Genomic DNA, 18,973 nt, shown 5'->3' with positions numbered 1-18,973 from the left:
CAAGGAAGGCAATTTGCATTTCAGGCCACTAAAAAAAATCTGAAGGGTTTGGGAAGGAAATAATAGTCGCAAACTTGGCAACAAATAGATTGCAATTTTTGGAAGCTTATCTGTGTGAAGAATGAGTTTTCAGCTCTGCAGGAATATTCATTTGCCTCTTAAACAAAGGGCAATTATACGCAATCCTTCTCTGCTTTTGTCGGCTTCCCAAGAAGGATCTGGTGTTGGTCCCTCCACCCTAGTACCCATCCTCTTAACATGATAGGACGAGAAAGTTTCAGAATGATTGTTCATAGTTTACAATATCTTCGTGTGTGTCTGTCACCCACCTGGGCCTGGTCATCTAGGGTCCTTATCCTGGGCAATGACAGATCAGGACAGTAAATGAGGAGTGTGGGGGGGGGCAGTTCAGAGGGGAGGGGGATTAGAGAGGAAGGGGCAGGTTGGGGCAAAGGTGAGACAAATTGAGGTGAAGAAGAAGCAGCCCCAAATGCATGGGTTTCTCTCTGGGGGTCCCACAACCTTAGGAGCTGCTGTGCCCCCAACCCTCCAGGAAATGCATGAGGAGGGGAAGGGGAGGGGAGGGGAGGGAGCCCAAGGCTTCTCTTTGTCCTCCTCCTCCTCTTTTCTTTTCTTTTTTAATCCCAGGGCTTCATTCTCCAGAAGCTGTCATTTTACATAAACCTCTGACCAGGCTCATCCATTCTCACTGCCAGAATCTCCATATCAAACACTGGAATCCACTGTGGAACTGACAGCCCTCCCCACCCAGGCGATGGGGCTTTAGAGAGGCTGGAAGGACAGACCACCTCCCCCCAACCCCCACCCCCGTGCAGGGGCGATGCAGGACAGAGTGAGCAGGGCATACAGCCGGCCTGTCCTTAGCACCTTCCTCAGTCCTCTTGGGGGGGTCCTTGCTCCTTCCCGCCATCTCTGATAGGTGTGTGAGGCCCACCTGCCCTCCCAGGGGACACACAGGAGCCTGGGGGCAAGGGGGAAGAATGTGTCCCCCCACAAAGATATGTTGAATTCCTAACCTCCAGTAAGTTCACCTCAAAATGTAACCTTATTTGGAAATAGGGTCTTTACAGGGTAATCAAGTTAAAATGAGGTCATTAGGGTGGGCCTAATCCTATAGGACTGGTGTCCTTATAAAAAGGGGAAATTCGGATGCAGACTTGCCCAGAGGGAAGACCTGTGAAGACAAAGGGAGAAGATGGCCATGTGACTGGAGGGGTGTGCCTACCTGTCAAGGGACGCTGAGGGTTGCTGGCAACACGTGAAGCTAGGACAGAGGCCCGGGGCGGATGGGTCCTCCCTCAGAGCCTCCGAAGGAGTCAGCCTCGCACGTGCCTGCCTTGATCTTGGACTTCTCACCTCCAGACTGTGAGGGATCGATTCCTGTTGTCTTAAGCCACCCACGGTGTGGTCCTTTGATAGGGCTGCCCCAGGACACTCACCCAGCCACCTGGGAGGCATGTCCAAGCTCAGGACTGGGCTTCCAGGGCCGGCAGTCCTGGCAGGCTGTTCACTTCTCTGGAAATGATGACGATATTGGGGGGTCGGGGTCGGGTGTAGCTGCCTAGACCAAATAGTAACCTGGCTTGCAGATTCCTTCCTAATGGGGGCTTGTCAATCAACCCATCAACTTGTTTTCCTGCCTGGGGAAGGCCCTGTGCTGGGCATCTGGGGCAGCCTAAGGAGGACACCAAGCTGCCCTTGGGAAGAAGTCAGTCGGAGCGGCGAGATGAAGCCCAGGAGGTCTTCTTGCAGTGAGAGTTCCCAGGATGAGTAAAAGATCAGTTGCCCAGTGGAAAAGAACGTATGTGAGAAATTGCCCAGGGTGAGGCTGGGACGTAAGGTTCAAAAGCATTTGTTTATGAACATTACAGTGGGCTCAAGAGCCAGATCTGGATGGCCCATCACCACCTGCCCCCCCCAACCCTGGAAACTCCTACTCATGCTTTAAGACCCAACTCAAGTGTCCCCTTCTCCCATGAAGTGGACCTGCCCTGATTCCTCCAGGGTCTTCTTCATCTGTTCTCCCATAGCCTCTCCCCTGCCTCCAAGGGGGACCTGGACTGGGGGGCCTGTAGTTTCCTGGTGGCGTATCCTGTTCTTCCTCTGGGTGCCCAGTCCCTTTCTATGGCTGCATTTCCCAAAGTCTGGTCCCTGGACCCCTTGCAGCAGAAACACTGTGTTTCTTGAAAAAATGCAGGCTCCCAGGCCAGACTCCACCTTTGGCCAACATAGTCAGTAGTAACCAGCTCCCCAGGAGATCCCGAAGGATGCTGTGTGTCGAGACTGGAGTGTGGGGTTAGGTGGCATCCAGGCAGGCTTCTGAGGTGTTGCACTTGGCTGGTGCTTGTGGGAGAGACTTTCAAGCTGGTCCTCTGCTTGGCTGGGTGACTTCTGCAGTCCTGGGCTGCAGGACCTGGCTGGGCAGCCCGCGGGTTGGTAGATGAGGCTAGTGTCCTCCTGGTCATGACATCGGGGTTACTTTTCTCCCCATCCCCACCCCCTGCTCCCGAGCAGAAGGATTGCGCCGTTATTGTGGTCGGAGCATCAGAGGGCTCTAAATTAGGATTAAAACAGCAGAACCCCTGCAGATGCATCTTGTAAAGAACTGCAAGGTGGAGGTTTTGGGATCAGGCTGGTTCTGCACCCCTCACAAGAATGATACGAGGACCACACATGACAGAGTGTGTGCAGGGGCGTCACCTGTACAGTGACCCATCATGTCCCTGTGTTCCCCTCTTCTCACACTGTCTCTTTTTTCTGGGGACTGGAGGGGGTCTTGCAGAGTTGGTGCACCAAAGGGTGGGTGTTCTGGGTCTCTGTTGTTCATCTTTCTGCCTTGCACACACCTGCCACATAATTTTTGGGGCTGGCTAGTTGTTGAGTCAATTTCAAATGGCCTTGCCAGGACCAGTTTCTCCATCTGCAGCAGCAAAAGGAAAAAAATTATTTTAAACCTCCAGCATGGAAATTTCCCAGTTATTTTAAATAAGTTTCAGTTATTTGTGCTTGGCATTCAGATAAGAATTACAGCCTTGCACAGATGCAAATTCAGAGTCATAAATGGAATATCGACAGCAATTGCAACCACATCACCATCTTTCTTGCGATCAGATGCCCTGGCTGCCGTCAGAGGAAAATGTAGCATTTGAAAAGCTGCAAGAGAACACACTCTCCAACAAACAAAACAAGCCTCTCTGGAGAAACGCAGGAAAGGATGCTTCTGAGAACTCTGCTGGGACGTTCCAAACAGCTCCTTACATTTCTGATTGAAAATATATTAAAAGAAAAATTTAAACCAAAGATCTCACCAAGTAAATCAATTATAAACCCTACCAGACTGAATTTAGCTGTGTGCCTCTGTTGGATTCTATCTAATACTGAGAAGCAGGATGAAGTTGTGGAGCATCTTCCTGCCTTTAGGGGGAAGAGTGTCAGGTACTGCTGTATAACAAACAAGCCCCCTAACTCAGAAGCTTGAAACAACAGTTGTTTCTTCTTGCTCATGAGTCTATAGGTGAGCTGGTTACTTCTGTTAATCTGGGCCATGCTTGACTGGTCTTGGCTGGGCTCACTCATGGATCTGTGGCCATTTGGTGGGAGGGCTGGAGATTGACAGCACTTGAGGACTGGTTCCTGCTTCACATGGTTTTCCACCCTACAGAAGGCTAGCTCAGGCTGGGTTCCAAGGCAGGAAATGGAATTGAGCAAGGCCTGTTGAGAACCGGACCTGGAGCTGATTCACCACTACTTGCAGGACTTCTTTTGGCCCGCGTGTCAGGAGGCCAGCCCTGATTCCAGGGGTGAAGACATAGACCCCACTTCTTTTTGGGAGGAGCCTTAACGTCCCATTGCAAAGGGAGTGTTTACATGGAGGTGGGAACAGTCTGGGGCATTTTTGAAATCAATCTACCCAGGGTGGAAGCATTGACACTGGGAGCCAATCCAGTCTTGAAGGTACGGCCTGGGCAATGGGAAGCCTGGTCTGTGGGTGCTTGAGTTTGGCTGCAGGGGGTGGGGGTGGTCAGTACTGCCAAGATGCATGGAGACTTAGTCAGTGGAGGGTCATGCCCAAGCTCAGCCACCTGTCCAGTCCTAGCTCCCTTCTCAGCCCTCCCATGAGCCTGTCCCAATATCAGCTCTCCTTTCTCAGGGCCTACTGTGCTCACCGGTCCACATGTTCACCTCCTGGGCTTCTCCTCTCTGCTGGCCCTTTGCTGGTGGTTCCTGGTACCTTGATCTTCTCTCTCTGCTCTCCCTGGGCTGGGCCTTCAGCCACCACCCAAGTCCTGACTCTCCTCCTGCCTGAACCCCCATCTCCCCTGGGTTTGTTCAGACATCCTCTTCAGACTCGGCGGGTCCAAACATATAGGACTCCTCCTGAGTCTGGTCCTCTCTGTTTCAGCAGACGATACCTCTCCTCCCCCGCCCCCACTTGCACAAGCCAGAAGCCTGGGACTCCTCCTGTCATCTTCATCTCTCTCTCTCTCTAGTCCTGTTCATTTCTCTCCTTTCCCACAGATGCCACCTTCTCTAGTCTTGACTGTATCCATAGCCTCCCACCTGCCTGAACAGGCCTAGGCTGCAGAGTGGGGGAAGTAGATTGGGGGGGTGGGGTGGCTAGAGCATCTTTGAAAAATGCAAATCTGATCATACTGATCCACTGCTTAGAATGCTTTAATGGCTTTAATGTTCTCAGGATAAACACAAAAATCCTGAGGGGCTTCTAGCTGACTTCAGCAGCCACCCTGGGGCCATCCTGCCTCCTGGTCTTCAGTTCCTCAGACAGGCTGTGCTCCTTGGAGCCTCAGGACCTTTGCACAGGCTTTCCTTCTGTTTGGCGTGCTCACTCTTCCTCTCCCCATTTACTTTGTCATTAATCCCAGCCTTGTCATTAATCCCAATTAATCCCAACTCCCTTTACCTTGTCATTAATCTCATTAGTCTTCAGAGCTCAGTTTTTTAGTCACTTCTGTAAGGAAGCCTTCCTTGACTGCCCCCACCCAGAGGTTGCAGCTAGCTTTTCCTATTCCCCCTGCAGGTCTCCCTGTAGCTCTGACTACAACTGCAGTGCAATCAGTGTGGTGCACTGACATCCCTCTGCCTTCCGTAGGGCCAGGGGCCGTTCAGTCTGAGTCATCACTGTGTCTCAGAATATGTCATGGTGCCTGCTCCTGAAAAGCCCAACAAATGGTTGAGATCAGTGGATGAACATGTCAGTTACGACCACACACATCAGCTCATTGGGTCCCGAAAATAACCCAGTGAAATAGACATCCTTGGCCCTGCTTTACCGAGAAGAAACCAAGGCACAGGAGGCCAGGGTCATAGGCAGAGGAAGGGGGGTTGGAGCCACACTGCCTCAGTCCAGAGGGCGTCCCCTCTCTGCAGCATCCAGTGCTTAGTTGCTGTAGTTCCATTGTTTGGTTTTTATGGGTTTGGGTCTTAGTCCCTGACAGGGGCCCTTAGGAATGGGGTCTTGCCTGTCCCCTGCCTCGCCTAAAACAGCTTATCCCTGGGAAGCCCTGCCTGGAGGTTGGGGCACAGCAGGCCATTCGGGGTTCCAGTGGTCCATGGCTCTGGTTGAGGCAAGATTAAAGAATGACCACTCCTTCAGAAACCACATCTAGCCACATCCCATGTGGCAATCACACACTGGGAGCTGCTAGCAACTCAGGTCCCTCCAGGAAATGCATCTTGAGCTACATTTCATTGAGAAGAGAAGGATCTTGTCTGGCATCCCCAAGTCATTAGTGAAGGACAAAGGGAGGCATGGAGAGGTGGGAAGGGAGCACCCACAGGGAAGTGGAGGTGAATGCCCACTTTTCCAAGGCCAGATACACACACACACACACACACACACACACCTGTGCACACACAATGCATGCACGTACACCCATGCACACTCACACATGCACGTGTGTGTGCAGGGCTCTAGTAAAGGGGTTACCTTGCCTCAGGGTCAGCACGATTCATTAAAAGAAGGTTCTCCAAAGTGGCCCTGGTTCCAAGGCAGCATCCATGGAAACCAAGCCAAGTCCCTTTTGGGTCCAGCTTCCCAGCTTCTTGGAACAGCAAGCAGCCTCCCTTGCCAGGTCCGGAGCAGGTGGCACCTGCTCCCCCAGGCTGTGTGGGCACAGGAACAGCCCTTGTCCCCTCCCTATCGGGAAACCAGATGGAAATCCTATCCTGTATCACACGAAATGCGGAAAGCATCTGTGACCTGGGGCTAGGGTGGGCCAGAGAGCTTCTCTAAGACCTGTGTCCTTCTTTAAAGGAGGTGTTTCTTAGCTTGGTGCATACATGCACAGAAATCGAACAGGTGACTCTCTGATAGTCCCTCCCGCTTAGTTTCATTTATTCTCTTTTGCCTGAAGCTCGTTAGTATGTCAGCACCTGGGATTGCAGCCGGCCCTGCCTCCCCTTAATTGGGGTCAGCAGAAATGTGGGTGAAGCAGGGACAGGGTGACCATAGGAAGAACGGTCAGATAAATCCAAGGCTGGGTGTAAGTCTTCCTTCTTGACTCTGGAAGCCCAGCAGCATCTAAGATGTCCTAATGCACTAACGGTTTACAGTCTACATTGGCCTTGGGTCAGCACTGTTGAGACAGACTCATTTTTTATCACAAATATATGGACTGGTGATGGAAATGTAGCATGAGCAAGAAAGGTCTTTGCTGTTAAAAGTGACGGTGACTCTGTGACCTGTGTTACATCAGCATGACCTCCCCTCCCCGGGCCGACATGAGGCCCCTCCCAAAATCTCCCAGCCCAGTGTGGGTGCCAGCCTCTCAGCCTTGCAGTTGAATTCAGTGGGCACCTACTGAACCATCATGGTCTGTGCCCCCAGAGTGGTGCGGGATGTTAGAACAGTGTTGGGTTCAGTCTTTGGTCTATTGGAATTGACTGGTTGGGGAATGAGCTTTTAAATCTATGAAACAGGAAGTGGTTCAGGGTGGACTGCGGGAGCCCTTGGCTGATGGATAGAGTTTGGATCGTCAAAGAATGGAGGAGGAGAAGGAAGAGGAAGAGGAGGAGAAGGAAGAGGAAGAGGAGGAGATGGAGGGACTGGGGCTGGGAATGAGCAGTAGAGGTGGCACCTAGCAAATTCCAGGATAAATAAGCAAAGATGTGGACAGAGGACTGAGCATGCAGGCCTGGAGGACATCAGGAGACCAGGCTACAGGGCATGGCGTTGGCACGTTCTGAGAGCTAAGATCCGGAGGCTACCCTTGAGACCAACAGTGCTATGACCCCAATCCCCCTTTAAGGATGAGTAATGGCAGTGAATGGCCATCCAGTGCAGCTCTGGAGGACAGCAGATACCCAAGGCCACGGAGCTTGTGTACTGGAGCAACCAAGTTCCACCATGTTTCCCAATAGCCCATTCAGCTTCAAGGGCCTGTCCACTGTAGCAGAGCCAACCTGCTCCCTGGGGCCCCATTCTGCTGTTACTCGGAGAAGAAAACCAGCCAGGAGCTCAGCCCTCCTCTTCCCCTTCCCATCATTCACCTCCACATGGTGGATCTCCCCCTCGGTTCAGCATCTGGGGCCCCTCCTGCTCCCCACCCCCCTGCTGGCACTGCCCCGAGCGGATCTGAAGGCCAGGTGTTGTGGAAACAGTCTGCAGAACAGTATCTTCCTGTGGAAATCCAGGGAAAATGACATGTGAATATCAAGTCCAGAAAAGGGGGGACGTTCTTTGTTCTGGGGAGCTTGAAGCAAATGGGCTGATTTGATACTCCCTCCGGTGCGGGCTTTTCTCCGGGGAGTGATGGGCCATCCACCTGGCAGCTGGGCCAGCACATGTGTCTAACGCTGCACGAGGGCAGGTGCCGGGGGCTGGGGACAGGGATCCCTGACAGGTCTCTGCCTTCACCATGTGGCAGGACCAGATGAGGTCCCGAAGGGCCTAGGAAACAATTAGGCAAGGGCAGGAGTGGGAAGCAGAGCAGGGCAAGAGGGAAACAGAAAGACGAAGGCCTGTGCCATTCAGAAAGGAAGAGATGTGACAGAAGTGCATGGGAACAGCGTCCTGGAGCAGAAACTCAGGATTGCAGAGAGGACGGGGACATTTGGGGGCTGTATGTTTAAAATGCAGCCAGCTCTCTAGTAGACCACTGCTTTTTGGAGGATGTAATAAACCAGGGAGTTTGCAGCCAGTGTAGCCACAGCTGTGCAGTCAGGGATATGTGGTGATGGTGCGAGCCCTGCTGTCAGCGGCTGGCAAATGGTCTGAGCTGGGAGAATGGTGGAATTCTGGAATGATCCACCATTTGCTCAAAACCTCAAGATGCCAAGCAAACCCTACAGTAGCTACTTGTGCCTCTGGTTTTCTAGAAGAAGCTGTGTATAGGTTTAAAATTTTATGCTATTTTACTATTTTATTTTTAAAAGCCAGGCCAGGGAGTTCCTTTCCCATAGACATTGTGAATTCAAATGACATCTCTCCAAACAGTCTCTGTTGAGGACTTAGAAAATGTGCATCAATACACAGTTTTCGTGGTCCAGAGTGGGTTCCAGGAGGTTGGCCGGCAAGTCCTAGCCTTCCCCTCATGCTGCCAGGGAAGGGGGCGGTTCTGTGTGCATCCCCCCGCCAGCCCTCTCCCTAACTGTGGCCATACAGGTGAGGAAATGCAGGTACCTGCCTCCCAAAGGTCCTTCGGCTGAAAAAGCCGGCCTCACCCTCAGCCTCTACCTTGGTTCATGCTCTGTACCTGCCATCTGCCTGCTTTGCATTCCTGATGAACCAGGAGTTATTTGAGGACAGGACTTTGCCTTGGTGCTCCCAGAGCTGTAAGGTTACCAAACTTCTGATTTCCCTGGACTTTGTGGTTGCCTCTGGCATTGCTGAAGCCCCAGTGGGTAAGGGAGATGAGAGGGAAGCACACAAGTGGCCCTTTTGGTTGAACAAGTTTCTGCCAGCCCCCTTACCCCTCCAACCATCCACCTCCTGCCCATCGGCCAGCCAGCTCTTAGTCCCAGAAGGGAGGGCACTCTGGGGCCAGGTGGAGGCACAGTGGGATTCCGAGCTGAGCGGATGCTTATTTTTAGGAGCTTGTGGGCACTGCTGCCCATGCTGGGTCTACACGGCGTTCCCCGCTGGGTCTACATGGCGTTCCCCGCAGATCTATCCCTCTGGCAGTGGTCCAGAGCCACCCTTGTGCCAGGGGACCTGGGCTGGCGACCAGTCAGAGCTTTGGCACGAAGGGCTCTTCAGCCCAATGCTACTTTAGTCCAGAGAGCATTGTACCCCAGTCTCCCTTGTGCTGGTCTCCCCCAGTCCATCCCTAGCTCCTGCCTCCCCTTCTCTGGGTTTTTCAGGGCGGAAGTACGTTGACCAGCTGCTCCAGGAGCCAGAGCCAATTCTGAAACTGGCAGAAATGAGAAGCCACAAGATGTGTGTGTGCCGGCACGGGGATCTTAATTGGCAAAGCATGTGCCCATCGCTTTTAACACTGGACTTTTGGAAACTGCTGCCTCTTATCAAGAGACCTCGGCACTAGAAATATAAGAGCTTTAAAAAATGTAATATCATTGAAACAGTTTTTAATTGAGTTCGGTGATAAGTTTTTAAATCATCAAGCTCAGGGACACTTTTGGATCATGCTCCTTTTCCCTTTAGGGCATTTTCTTGTCCAGCTGAGTCCACCTGGGTATGTGAAAATCTGTTGCCTTTCTTCTTCTTTGTGGTCGTGCAGCTTCCGTGCTGAGGGTGCCAGCGTGCTCCATTTGTAGTACTGCGTTCCTTTGGCGACCCTACACTCCACCAGGTTCTCATACGTGTTTCTCACTCCCTGCTTTTCTGTTCTAGCCAGAATTGTTGGGAAATCTAATTGTCGGGAAGCTTAAATCTGGGAGTTGGAAGATGATAGAAATTTTCTGCACTAGCTCTCTCTGTCCTCTTCAAAGCCAAGATAATTTCTCCAGTTTTGAGCGAGACGCTGTGATGGGGGTCTGGTGTGGGACACTTCCTGTCAGAGTGACTAGTACGGATGATGCTTCCCAGTAGTGCGCTATTAGCGTGCTGCGTTCTACAGGTTTGAGTTACCCGCTCCATCCTAATCAGGCCCATGGGGCCTGGGTTGGGGCTTCCATGAACCCCATTTTAACGATGGAGAAGTAGATGCTTGGATAGATCTCACCATGGGCAGGTGAGAGGTGATTAGAGGTATCTGAGGCCAGAGCTGTGTGTATCTATGTCGGTTGAGGTTCTCCTGAGAAGTAGGACCGATAGGACAATTTCGTATATCTCCATCTCTATCCCCATCTCCATCCGCATCCATATCCATATTATCTCTATCTCTATCTCTGTCTCTATCTCTATCTCTATTATCTCTGGCTATCTCTATCTCTAGCATTATCTATATCAGGCAATTTATTTTAAGGAATTTGCTCACTTGATTATGGGGGCTGGCAAGTCCGAAATTCCTAGGGGAGGCTGGCAGGCTAGAAACTCAGGCAGGAGTTTATGCTGCAGTCTTGAGGAAGAATTTCTTCTTCTCCTGAAAACCTCAGTATATGTTCTTAAGGCCTTAGGCAGGTTGGATGAGGCCCACCCCCGCCACATTATTGAAGATCTGTGCTTAGTCAATTGATTATAGATGGGAGCTGTAACTACACAACACCTTCACAGCCTCACCTAGATCATTGGTTGAATCACTAGGAACTATGGCGTGGCCAAGTGGACACATAAAACTGACCATCACAGTGGCCTTCCAGGCTCCCAACAGGACTGGGTGACCTCCCCTTGGGAGCGAGGCTCTGACTGGTGGTTTCAGCCTGATCTGAGGTCTGCTCAGATCGCAGGAAAACCAGGAAATAATTTTTTTTTAATTAATTAATTTGTTTTTGGCGGTGTTGGGTCTTCGTTTCTGTGCGAGGGCTTTCTCTAGTTGCGGTGAGCGGGGGCCACTCTTCATTGCGGTGCGCGGACCTCTCACTGTTGCGGCCTCTCCTGTTGCGGAGCACAGGCTCCAGATGCGCAGGCTCAGTAGTTGTGGCTCACGGGCTTAGTTGCTCCTCGGCATGTGGGATCTTCCCAGACCAAGGCTCGAACCCGTGTCCCCTGCATTGGCAGGCAGATTCTTAACCACTGCACCACCAGGGAAGCCCCCAGGAAATAATTTGCAGACCATTGCAGAGTGGGCCAGACTGAAAACAGTGCATGTTGAGCTGTCAGATAAATCTGCTGCCCCAGGCCTGTTCCGGGCAGGGCCTTATCTCTTTCCCAGAAGTTGGAAATGACCCGACCTCATCTTGGCATTAAGACAGATGTGCTCCAGTTCTCGGGTATTTAGCCTCATTTTGAATTGCTTTTTCAAAGGTGAGTGATGGAGATTCAAACTACTCTTTTCTTTCTTTTTCTGGTGCTCGTCTCACCCATTTCTCTAAGCCAAAGTCGGTCATATTTTTAAAAAGGAAATCTGATCTTGTCATTCCCATGTTTGAAACCCCCTCAGAGGGCTGCCTATGGAAGATGGTTCGGGCTCCATTAGTCCCACCCGCCCGGCCCTGCCTGCCCCCCCACCCCCTCAACCCTCTTTCCGGCACCTCTCACATGCCAGCTCCATTGGCCTCTCCTGGTCTTCAGGACCTTGGCCCATGTGAGTCTGTCTCCATGCCTCTCCCTGGTTGCTGTCACCCCAACATCTGCTCACTGAGAACCCCTTAACCTGGGAGCCCCTGCTCCCCTAGTGCGTGTCCTTGCAATAGTGAGACAGCCTGCTCCTGTTCTTTGCAGGGTTTCCACAATTGTAACTCAATAACTCGTAGTTTGGTGAACTGTTTAACGACCCATCTTTCCCATTAGACCAGTGGTTCTCGACCTGGGTGCTTTCAAAATCCCCGACGCACAGACTGTGGTCCACACCAACAGGTCAGAACTTCTGTGGGTGGGACCCAGGCAGCAGTTGATTTCAGAATTCCTCAGGTGACGCCAATACGCACTCAAAGTTGGGAACCAGCGCTGGCTCAGAGCGGGGCCTCGCTCTCAGCATCCACCCACGTGTGAGCTATAGAGATGCAAAATCCAGGTCCTGCCCAGACCTGCTGGCTCAGAATCTGCCCCTTAACAGGACCCCATGTTTTTTGGGGGCACACTGTGGTGTGAGGAGGACTCAGTTGACCACTGCAGGAGGCTGGAGCCCTGCCGTCCTGCTCACCACTGCTTCTCCAGCACCAGCCTAGTAGCTGCTCAATAAATCCTTATTAAGTGAACAGATGAATAATTTTTAAACAATCCCCCAAATCTCTCCCCCCCCATCCTGCTCACCCTGCCCCCTAGGACCATTTTCACTTCCTCCCGGGCAGCAGGCCCGGGAGGTGGCGGTGTAGGGGATGTGTGGGGGTGAGCATACCCTTTTTTTGCAGGATGCAGAATCTGGAGTTTGTGGTCCTCTTTCCCCTGCCTGGTTTCCCACCTCTACAATCTTGTGTGTTCCTAGAGAATGTCATCCTTGGCCCAGGTAGAGAAGGAGACACTGCCTTTCTCTGGCTGGTACATGTCCCGTCCCCCCTTCCCCCACCCCTGTCATGGTTTGGCTTCCCTTGCTGGCAGATTCATAAAGAAAACCCAAACCAGGATGGGGATGGGAGTCAGGTGATGCAGGAGGGAGGGGAGGGAGAAGGAACATTCCAGAGGAAGATGGGAAGGCGGAAATAATCACTTAGACTCGACAGTGAGGTTTTGGAACACATTTGGCTTGAATCATTGCCTTGGAAAATCCCAGATGTGGTTCTCCCAGCAGCATCTTTCACTCGGAGTGGCCACAGCTGTGGGATGGTGAGGGCCTGGCCCCTTAAAGGAAAAGTGTCTGTTTTCCCTGTGTTGGGGGTGTGAGCCATTGCAGAGCATTGAAGGGCCTCTCGTCTCCCAGCCCCTCCCCGCAGGCTCCATGAGGTCCCCAGAGATGCCCAGAGCCTCAGGTCACCCCTTGGAACTGCATCACCCAGAGGTAGGTGTGTGGACAGGACACCGGCAGGCAACGGGGTCTCATCTGCCCAGTCCTCCTCTGTCTTTCTTTATTGGTGGACTTTGTCTCTCTCTCCTTTTCATCTGCTTCAGGCCCTGAGGAAGTATTTTTGGTACCTCTGCTTCATTTTCTAGAGCTCTTTACAAAGCTCTGGGAAGAAGGGCGAATTCTAGGGTGGACTGGAGTGGCCCTTGCCTTTGGTGGAGGGAGCAGAGAGGAGGTGGCAGTGACTGAGGTACAGGGGAGAAAGAGGTCAAATGCCATGGGGTAAAGGGTTGCCTCTCAGATTTCAGATAAACAGTGATTGTTTAGAATGAGTATATCCCCAATATTGTATGGGACATACTTACACTAAAGGTTTTTGTTGTCTATCTGGAATGCAAATTTAACTGGGCATGCTGTATTTTTATCTGCTGTATCTGGCAACCCTACGTGGAGTGGAGGTGGGGTGGGGGTGGGGAGGGACGTTGCGATGGTGTCCTGGGGAGGGAGGGGCACTACTGGTAAGCTTTCTGCCGTCCTGCATTTCGGTCCTTATTCCAGGCCTCAGAGCCTTGTTGCTGAAACCCAGGCCTTTGCTGTTTACCTGCTGAGATGGGCGCCCAAAATGAGCATGTCTGGAAACTGCTGTAGGCAATAGAGTAAAAGGATAAGGCTGATCCCTTACCTGCTATTGATACTTTAGAAATGAGCACACAAGGGCGATGGGCTCCCACTACTGACCACCAAGGAAAGGGTCCCCAGCTCTTGGGTTCTTCGGACTTGACTTGGCCCCGCCCCTGCCGGACCCCACCTCTCCCTAACTCCCACCCCATTGATGTGGCCGAATGCCTTCAGGAAGGGTAGTGGGTTGTGGGCACGCCATGACTGGAGGGCCCCGTGTGGAGTGAAATCTGACCCTGTGCCCCAGGAAGTATTTGTAGGTTTGATTGATTAATTAAACTAAGGATTGAAGCAAGGGGCTGACATGATGGAATTTGCTTTTTCAAAAAAGCGCTCTTTGGAGAAGGGAAAATGGGCTGGAGGCCTGAAGGTGGACATGGATGTCATTGTCAACGTGAGATCCTTTGGCTCATAGTAGATGCTCAGTAAATGTGTATTGGAGGAATGGGCCCTAGGCACTGGGATGCTAGCTGCTCCCTGGGGTGGGGGTGATGCAGGCCTTGGGGCTTCTTCTGTCCACTGGGAGATGGGGGTGTGGGTTTTCTACTCTCTCTGGGCCTCTGTGAATTTTGGTTCCTCTCGGGGCAGAATGGGGCCAGGCAACCTCTGGTGGGGGGCGGGCGAAGGGTCCTTGGGGCGGGCGAAGGGTCCTACAACCTCAGGAACAGACAGACTAGGGAAGGAGGAAGCATCACAGCCTGTCCTCACCTGGGCTTGATGGAACAAAGTCAAGACTTCGCTTCAGCCAGTTTTACAGGCAGGACCATGATTCGCCTTTTGTTCTGAGGCAAGGGCATGGTCTATTGCTTCCCCTATTCGGGATGTGTATTTGGAAACCACAACGCAGACTTCTTTAGAGAACTCAGAGATGCAGGAGACTCCGGGATTCCTTAAGAATCTTGGACCTGAGATTCAGATCATCAGTCAGATTCAGATCATCAGTGATCATTCAGATCACCAGATCATCAGTCCAAAGGGTGAGATTGCAGTAATGAGAAACATCCTTTTCAGTGAGTTAATGACAGCTAGGACAGGGCAGGGGCTGTGGAGCCAGCATTACAATAATTACCTAATAGATTAACTTCCTCACAGCTCTTCTGGCTCCGTTCGTTCTCTCCTTCCTGCCTCTCTGTTTCATAAAAAGTTCTTTCCCCCAGGGCCCCTCCTCATCCTGCAGTCAGTCTCTTATCTGTAATTTACAGGTATCTCCATCCTTCCTAAGACACAACATTCTATTTCTTAAAAGCTACCCATGCTGCTATAGCTGTGCAGAGCAGCGGGGCCCCCAGACCCACTCCTGGAGAGCTAGACCTACACCAGGGATTCTCAGCCCTGGCTGATCCTCTGAGCCTTGGGAGAGCCTAGAATAAATACTGACTGCAGGACTCCATTCTTGCCTGATGGGTCAGAGTCTTGGGGTGGGTCCTGTAAAGTGTCACTTTGAAAGTGCTATCCAGGTGATTCTGAGGGGTAGGAGGGTTTGGGAGCCAGTGGCAGTCTTTGCTCTTGGTGGGAAACGTCATTTACACACAACATTTGAGATGCAGGAAGCCTTGTCCACTCAGAAATTCTTAAACTGCTATTGTGCCAGTCAATTGGGGAAAGATAGGGTAGAGGAGTGGGATAGTGGGGTGTCTACTCATCTGTCCATGCATCTACCCATCTATCTATCATCCATCTATCCATCCATCCATCCACCTGTCCATCCATCCATCCATCCATCAGTCCATCCCTCCATCCAAACATTCTCAGAAGTTCACCTTGGCCACCAGAATATCTTGCATCTGGTGCCAATGTTTGCAGCAGGTACCCCTGGGCAACAGCAAATGGAATAAATGCAGGTTGGTGGATTAAAGAAATAAACCTACTAGCATATACCCAAAAGAACTGAAAACATGGTCTCAAAGAGATATTTGTACACCTATGTTCATAGGTATTATTCACAATAGTCAAAGGTAGAAACAACCCAAGTATCTATCAACAGATGAATGGATAAACGAAATGTAGTATATTCACACAATGGAATAGTATTCAGCCATGAAAAGGAGTGAAATTTTGGCACATGCTACAATGTGGATGAACCTTGAAAACATTATGCTAAGTGAATGAAGCCAGACACAAAAGGACAAATATTGTGTGACTTCATTTATATGAAATTCCAGAATAGGCAAATCCGTAGAGACAGAAAGTAGATTAGTCATTGCCAGAGCCTGGAGGGAGGGGAGAGAGTTATTGCTTAATGGCTACAGAGTTTCTGTTTGAATTGATGAAAAAGTTTTGGAAACAGTTGTTAGTGATAGTTGAACAACAATGTGTATGTACTTATTGCCACTGAACTGTTCATGTAAAAATGGTTAAATGGCAAATTTTCTGTTACTTATATTTTACCACAATAAAAGTATTTCAAAAAAAGAAGAACAGAAGGGACTCTCCTGATGGTCCAGTGGTAAAGGATCCACCTTCCAATGCAGGGAACATGGGTTTGATCCCTGGTTGGGGAGCTAAGATGCCACATGCCACAGGGCAACTAAGCCCGTGTGCTCTAGAGCCTGCATGCCACAACTAGAGAGCCTGCATGCTGCAACTACTGAACCCATGTGCTCTGGAGCCCATGTGCCACAACTAGAGAGCCTGTGCACCACAACTAGAGAGCCCACGTGCCACAACTAAGACCTGGCGCAGCCAAATAAATAAATAAAAATAAATTTAAAAAAAAAGAGAAAAGAAGAAACATGTTTGGGAGGCTAGTGAAGGTTTTCCTTGCTCTCTTCAGAAGCCAGTGTGTGGCTAGAGGGTGGACTGAGAAGCGCCATCGCCCCCTTGGCAGGTTCCCACCCTGTATCTGAGAATCTGTGATTTGGGGACAGTAGGGGGGTTCACCAGCCTAGCTGCTCCCACAGAGCAGGATTTGGGGGCTTGGCTGGTTTGTCCTCAGTGGTGGTTTGCGAGTGGGATGCAGGATCCTGGGTTATGGACCAGTCACTTTCAGAGGGAGGGTTTTTTGATGGGGCAAAGGTGGGAATTCAGCCTGCTTGTCCCCTGCACTGAGTGGATGGGGCTCTTGCATCTGCCCAGGCTTTGATAGGGAGGAATCGCCTGTTCTGAATATGGGGAGTGTGGTAAGGTCAGGCAGCCATGGGCATGGGGAGAAATGTTGAAAAAAAGAGGCCTTAACCCCAGGTTTTGCTGTAGTGGGAGGTGGGGAAGGCCTGCAAAAGCTTTCTTGTTAGAGACCATAATAAAGGAATAGGGCATTTGTACTTTGTGTACATACTTATTTGAAATATTAGAATTGGGGGTCCCAGTGCTGTTTCATGGCACTAAGACCAGATGAGGCCCTTGTGCTCCCTGTGTGTTTTGCCCTGTGTTGGGTCCTGGCTCCCGAGGGGCCCAGGTGGTCCTGGGAGCATCCAAGCAGCCTTCTGGGGGCTTTTGTGCTATTGGTTTGGTCTGCAAACCATCTCTCTCTCTTTTTAAAAAATATTTATTTAAAAAATAAATATTTTTATTTTTTAATAAAATAAAAAATGCACCGGGTCTTAGTTGCGGCACGTGGGATCTTTGGTGCCGCGTGCAGGATCTTTGTTGCGGCATGTGGGATCTAGTTCCCTGACCAGGGATTGAACCTGGGCCCCCTGCATTAGGAGGGTGGAGTCTTAGCCACCAGACCATCAGGGAAGTCCCCAAACCATCTCTTAATAGAGAGTATGGAGGGGAAGGTCAGGCAAGTTCTTATATGTGAATTTCAAATGGATTTTCAAATTCTGAATTTGTTGAATTGGAAGAAAAGAAGGTTTTCTCAATCGACATGACTCAGCCAGCCCTGCCTTGGAGCGAGTCCAGAGCCCAGAGATGAAGTCCCCAGAGAGGACACTGTTGTCGTCAACACAGGCGATGGCTTCCTCTGCCAGAGACTTGGGAATCCTTAAAGCAGTGGCCTCATTTTATAAAGAAGGAAATGGAGGCACAGACAAGCCAGGTAATTTGCCTAAGAAGAAGCTAAGCACACTGCAGGTAGCTCTTTCACTGCAGGGCAGATACTTGAACCTGTTTGGTAGGATTCAAGGCACAAGCCATTTACCCCATGGTGATCTGCCAGGCGTCCCGTCTGTAGTAACTCTCTTGATGGTGCTCGGAGATCCATGGAATGGATGAACCATGGACACTGCATCTAAAGGATGGCAAGTAAGGCTTCTGCCACTGGGCTCAAGGGCAGCCCAAGGTCCCCATCCACACGCAGGTCAGCATCTTGGCTGGGGTGGCCTGGAAGCCCTGTACAGCTCCACCTATGTTGGTGGATTCCATCCATCATAAGGAGAGATGCCCCCTTGGCGTGGTGATTTTCAAGCAACATCGTGGTTGAAAGCGTGAAATGGAAGGTATGGGGTTTCAGGGTTTGGCTTTAGGATCTGGTGTAAACCTCAGCATTTCTCCTATTTAAGGGTCCAAGGTGCATAGCACATGGACGGATGGCGGACTGGGGCCCACGATGGTCCTAACTGGTTCTCCGGCACAGAGCTGAGAGTCCCATTGGAGTGCCGGGCAGTGCAGTGGAGGAAGGAGCTACTGGGGAAGACTGTCTGGCCGCTTCTTTTAGTGGACAAGTAGGTGATCCCAGATACAGCATGCAAGGCTCAAATAGGGACTATGACAGCCTTGTCAAATGCCTTTGTTCAAAATGCTTATAATTGGTTGAACAACAAATGAGAGCTGATTAACACGTGGATAAAACATGGAGGGAGGTTTCTAGAGATGCGCCATAAGCCATCTAGAGATGGGCTCTGTCGTCATGCTCTTCCTGCTCCTTATGGGGGTTGATGACTCAGACGGGGACAGTTGGCAGAGTTATTAAATTTGAGGATGATACGAAGCTGAGAGCAATGGTGAGTGCATTTTGTAGACAGACTCAGAATTTAAATATATCTCAGCAGTTAGAATGATAGGATGAATCTAGCAGGATACAATTTAGTAGGAATAAATTGAAAGCACTTTATTTGGGTCCAAATAGCCAAACTCTCCAAGCCTGTGATGGGTGAGACAGGGCTAGGTGGTGGCAAATATAATACTAAGCAAGCCACCGTGTGAGCCAACAGTGTGATAAGGTGGCATCAAAAATCCATAGGGGGATGGGACTTCCCTGGTGGTCCAGTGGCTAAGAATCCATCTTGCAATGCAAGGGATGCCGGTTCTATCCCTGGTCAGGGAACTGAGGTCCCACAACTAGAGAGAAGCCTGCGTGCCACAACACAGAGCCAGCGCGCCCAAACGAAAGATCCTGCGTGCCGCAACTGACCCAATGCAGCCAAAAAATACATAAA

General features: G+C 50.9%; 1 protein-coding gene across 14 annotated transcripts in view; it reads left to right on the top strand.

Moving 5' to 3' along the window:
• The window catches only part of RBFOX3 (RNA binding fox-1 homolog 3), a 452,065-nt gene that overhangs the window by 24,574 nt on the left and 408,518 nt on the right, over positions 1 to 18,973 (top strand). The window contains exon 1 of one of the 14 annotated variants that reach the window (XM_082371587.1): positions 12,898 to 12,974. The exons of the other annotated variants lie outside the window; for them this stretch is intronic. The gene's annotated coding sequence lies outside the window, so the exon portion shown is untranslated. Of the gene's footprint in view, positions 1 to 12,897; positions 12,975 to 18,973 lie in introns of those variants that run through there. 14 annotated transcript variants of the gene reach the window in all.

The sequence above is a fragment of the Balaenoptera borealis genome (assembly GCF_965194805.1).
Source record: "Balaenoptera borealis genome assembly, chromosome: 20".
Lineage (NCBI taxonomy): Eukaryota > Metazoa > Chordata > Mammalia > Artiodactyla > Balaenopteridae > Balaenoptera > Balaenoptera borealis.
This window is presented reverse-complemented; position numbering and strand designations above follow the sequence as displayed.